We start from the raw sequence: 5,616 nt of genomic DNA, 5'->3' as shown, positions 1-5,616 counted from the left end.
TTAAGTCTGTCCGAATCATGTTAGCTATTGCTGCATTTCATGATTATGAAATTTGGCAAATGGATGTCAAAACTGCATTCTTGAATGGATTTCTGGAAGAAGAGTTGTATATGATGCAACCAGAAGGTTTTGTTGATCCAAAAGGTGCTAACAAAGTGTGCAAGCTCCAGCGATCCATTTATGGACTGGTGCAAGCATCTCGGAGTTGGAATAAACGTTTTGATAGTGTGATCAAAGCATATGGTTTTATACAGACTTTTGGAGAAGCCTGTATTTACAAGAAAGTGAGTGGGAGCTCTGTAGCATTTCTGATTTTATATGTAGATGACATATTATTAATTGGAAATGATATAGAATTTCTGGATAGCATAAAGGGATACTTGAATAAAAGTTTTTCAATGAAAGACCTCGGTGAAGCTGCTTACATATTGGGCATCAAGATCTATAGAGATAGATCAAGACGCTTAATAGGACTTTCACAAAGCACATACCTTGACAAAATTTTGAAAAAGTTCAAAATGGATCAGGCAAAGAAAGGTTTCTTGCCTGTGCTACAAGGTGTGAAGTTGAGTCAAACTCAATGCCCGACCACAGCAGAAGATAGAGAGAAAATGAAAGATGTTCCCTATGCTTCAGCCATAGGCTCTATCATGTATGCAATGCTGTGTACCAGACCTGACGTATGCTTAGCAATAAGCTTGGCAGGAAGGTACCAAAGTAATCCAGGAGTGGATCACTGGACAGCGGTCAAGAACATCCTGAAATACCTGAAAAGGACTAAGGATATGTTTCTCGTATATGGAGGTGACAAAGAGCTAGTCGTAAATGGTTACGTTGATGCAAGCTTTGACACTGATCCGGACGATTCTAAATCGCAAACCGGATACGTGTTTTTATTAAACGGTGGAGCTGTAAGTTGGTGCAGTTCTAAACAAAGCGTCGTGGCGGGATCTACATGTGAAGCGGAGTACATAGCTGCTTCTGAAGCAGCAAATGAAGGAGTCTGGATGAAGGAGTTCATTTCCGATCTAGGTGTCATACCTAGTGCATCGGGACCAATGAAGATCTTCTGTGACAATACTGGTGCAATTGCTTTGGCAAAGGAATCCAGATTTCACAAGAGGACCAAGCACATCAAGAGACGCTTCAATTCCATTCGGGACCAAGTCCAAGTGGGAGACATAGAGATTTGCAAAATACATACGGATCTGAATGTTGCAGACCCGTTGACTAAGCCTCTCTCACGAGCAAAACATGATCAACACCAAGACTCCATGGGTGTTAGAATCATTACTATGTAATCTAGATTATTGACTCTAGTGCAAGTGGGAGACTGAAGGAAATATGCCCTAGAGGCAATAATAAAGTTATTATTTATTTCCTCATATCATGATAAATGTTTATTATTCATGCTAGAATTGTATTAACCGGAAACATGATACATGTGTGAATACATAGACAAACATATAGTCACTAGTATGCCTCTACTTGACTAGCTCATTAATCAAAGATGGTTATGTTTCCTAACCATAGACATGTGTTGTCATTTGATTAATGGGATCACATCATTAGAAGAATGATGTGATTGACATGACCCATTCCGTTAGCCTAGCACTTGATCGTTTAGTATACTGCTATTGCTTTCTTCATGACTTATACATGTTCCTGTAACTATGAGAATTATGCAACTCCCGTTTACCGGAGGAACACTTTGGGTACTACCAAACGTCACAACGTAACTGGGTGATTATAAAGGAGTACTACAGGTGTCTCCGAAGGTACATGTTGAGTTGGCGTATTTCGAGATTAGGTTTTGTCACTCCGATTGTCGGAGAGGTATCTCTGGGCCCTCTCGGTAATGCACATCATTATAAGCCTTGCAAGCAATGTGACCAATGAGTTGGTTACGGGATGATGCATTACGAACGAGTAAAGAGACTTGCCGGTAACGAGATTGAACTAGGTATTGGATACCGACGATCAAATCTCGGGCAAGTAACATACCGATGACAAAGGGAACAACGTATGTTGTTATGCGGTTTGACCGATAAAGATCTTCGTAGAATATGTAGGAACCAATATGGGCATCCAGGTTCCGCTATTGGTTATTGACCGAGAATAGTTCTAGGTCATGTCTACATAGTTCTCGAACCCGTAGGGTCCGCACGCTTAACGTTTCGATGACAGTTTTATTATGAGTTTATAAGTTTTGATGTACCGAAGTTTGTTCGGAGTCCCGGATGTGATCACGGACATGACGAGGAGTCTCGAAATGGTCGAGACATAAAGATTGATATATTGGACGACTATATTCGGACACCGGAAGTGTTCCGGGTGATTTCGGAGAAAACCGGAGTGCCGGAGGGGTTACCGGAACCCCCCGGGGAAGTATTGGGCCTTAGTGGGCCTGAGGGGAGAGAGAGGGCAGCAGCCCAGGAGGTGGCGCGCCCCCTCCCATGGGGAGTCCGAATTGGACTAGGGGAGGGGGGCGCGGCCCCTCTTTCCCTCTCCCTCTCCCTCTCTTTCCTTCCCCCTTCCTCCTTCCTAGTTGGACTAGGAAAGGGGAGTCCTACTCCCACTAGGAGGAGGACTTCCCCCTCCTTGGCGCGCCCCAAGGGCCGGCCGGCCTCCCCCCTTGCTCCTTTATATACGGGGGCGGGGGGGCACCCCATAGACACACAAGTTGATCTACGGATCGTTCCTTAGCCGTGTGCGGTGCCCCCCTCCACCATATTCCACCTCGGTCATATCGTCGCGGAGTTTAGGCGAAGCCCTGCGCCGGTAGAGCATCATCATCGTCACCATGCCGTCGTGCTGAAGGAACTCATCCCCGAAGCTTTGCCGGATCGGAGCCCGGGGATCGTCATCGAGCTGAACGTGTGCTGAACTCGGAGGTGCCGTACGTTCGGTACTTGGATCGGTCGGATCGTGAAGACATACGACTACATCAACCGCGTTGTCATAACGCTTCCGCTTACGGTCTACGAGGGTACGTGGACAACACTCTCCCCTCTCGTTGCTATGCCATCACCATGATCTTGCGTGTACGTAGGAAAATTTTGAAATTACTACGTTCCCCAACAACTGGGACCAGAACAACTTCTCCGTTGAGCTCCACTCCTAGGCACGGTAGAACTCTGCAGTGTCTGATACGCTGCATGGCAGATCTGCAAATGCCCGTGGAGAGCTCCGAATTCGAGTAAGTAAAAGAAACGCCTGCTCCACATGTTTGCTTTGTGTAAAGAACATCTTACCCGTTGCTATCTTTTTGGCCTCTTGGATCTCCTGCTGTGCTTTCCCGGCTTCGGCCTTGGCGTCTTTCAAATTTACAAGGGCCTTCGCAAGCTCGGCCTCTTTCACCTTCAGCTCATGCTCCACGGACTCGCACTTCTTGCCGAGGTCCCGGAGCTCTTGTTGTACCTCGCCCACCCTAGCACTTTGCTTTTCGCGCTCCTTACATTCCGAGGTCGCCTTGTCTTCAGCCTCGGACAGCGCCTTCTTCAGGGACGCCACTTCGGCGGTGGCCCCTGTTACGAAGTCACGACACTTAGGTGTTAGACTCACCAATTTTGAATATCCTCAAATGCATAAGAGAGGGAATCACTTACCCTTGTTCTCTTCGAGCTGCCTCTTCGTGAGGTCGAGCTCTCCCTGTGCCTGCTCCAGGTCCCGCTTTAGTTCGGCGACCTCGGTAGTACGGGCAGCAGCAGCAAGCAGCACAGCCTGCTTATTCACAATAATACTTATTGTTAGACTCCTACGGATTATAATTGACCCTCCATTTGGTTTTTCTTTCCGAACACCAAACAGAGTATCAAGGGCTACTACCTATTAGGTGGTAATTTTGCACATATTTATTACTTACCTCAAAGCCTGTTAGGAGGTTGTTGCAAGCTTCCGTTAGTCCGCTCTTGGTGGATGAAACCTTCCGAATCACCGCACTCATAAGAGTACGGTGCTCTTCATCCATGGAAGCTCCGCGAAGCGCTTCCAGCAGACAATCCGACGCCTCATGCGCAAGGAGGTCCGCGACACAGACGGCTCGCCCTCCCTAACGAGGGGTCGTCCGCCTGAGTCCGGAACCTTCGAAGGTTCCGGAATTGTGTTCGGCTGAGAGCCCGGCTGGCCATGGGTCTGTCGACACGATCCGCGGGGATCTTGAACCCCGCGTGTCCGACATCTGGGACCCTGCCTCGAGGCGTCTCCAGAGTCACCTCCCCCCCCCCGCTCTGGGAGCCTTTGGACAACACCTCCGTGTCGTCCGTGGGTTGATGAGTAGTGGCCGTCGGAAGCGAGTTCATCTCCAAATTACTCAGGGACCCGGAGGAAGATACCTCGGGGTGATCCCTGGCCGGACTGCACGTATGTTCGACGTTAAACAAAAAGCTATAGAGTGAAGTTGTGACGGAGTGCGGACACTTACGATCGCACTAGGGGCTTCCCCCTCGGCAGCCACCCCTCCTCACTAAGAGCGGCCGTGGCAGAGTAGTCCGAAAGGGGCCCCTTCCCCTTCTTGGACGCCCCAGCCTCCCCTCCCGGGGCGGCTTTCCTATTCTTCTCCCCCACAGTGTGGGGAGGTAGAATCTCTTCCTGATTCCCCCCGCCTCCGTGGGAGGAATCCATCTCGTCGTCATCAGACGACACGGGAATGACGGCCCTGCGCCGAGGGCCTTTTCCGGCCCCCCGGTCCACTTCCCCGGGCCCCTCATCCTCTTCGGATGGGGCGTCTTCTTCTTCTTCCTCCTCCCCTTCGTGGGAGGAGTCCGCCTCGTCGTCTTCAGACGAGGCCTCCGGCACAACCTTACACCGGAGACCCTTTCGGATCCCCGGGGCCTTCTTCTCGGCCTTCGTCTCCGGCACCTTGTACGGTGCGAGGATCAGCATCTCCGTTAGGAGAGCATCAGCTGGGCCTTCTGGCAGTAGAGCCGGACAGTAAACCTGCTCCACTGTCTCCACATAATCCTGAAGCAAACATGCATAATTACTTAAGGCTCTCCCATGAATACATTGAAAAGAACCGGGTCCGGTGGCAGTCTGAGAACTCACCTGACTAGGAGCCCGCGTGAAGTCCGCGGTCCTTGGATGTGGGAGGGGGTACTTCAGAGGCCTTGAATAGCACCTTCCATGCGCCTTTGTGCGTCATGTCGTAGAGCTTCAGGAGCGTCCGGTGTTTGGTCGGGACGAACTCCCACAGATTGACTGCCCGCCTCTGGCAGGGCAGGATCCGACGAACGAGCATTTCCTGGATCACGTTGACAAGCTTGATGTTCTTATCCTTCATGCTTTTGATGCGTGTCTGGAGTCCAGTCAGCTCCGTAGAATCGCCCCAGGACAGGCCCTTCCTTTCCCAGGAGGTGAGCTGCATGGGGGCTCCAGATCTGAATTCGGGGGCCGCCGCCCAGTTGGCGCCGCGCGGCTCGGTGGTGTAGAACCACCCCGATTGCCATCCTCTTACGGTCTCCGCAAAGGAGCCGTCGAGCCATGTGACATTGGGCATTTTGCCCACCATGGCCCCTCCGCACTATGCTTGTTGGCCTCTTACAACCTTCGGCTTCACGCAGAAGGTTTGCAGCCATAAGCCGAAATGAGGCCGGATGCGGAAGAAGGCCTCGCATA

Source organism: Triticum aestivum, chromosome 4B (genome assembly GCF_018294505.1).
Source record: "Triticum aestivum cultivar Chinese Spring chromosome 4B, IWGSC CS RefSeq v2.1, whole genome shotgun sequence".
NCBI lineage: Eukaryota > Viridiplantae > Streptophyta > Magnoliopsida > Poales > Poaceae > Triticum > Triticum aestivum.
This window is presented reverse-complemented; position numbering follows the sequence as displayed.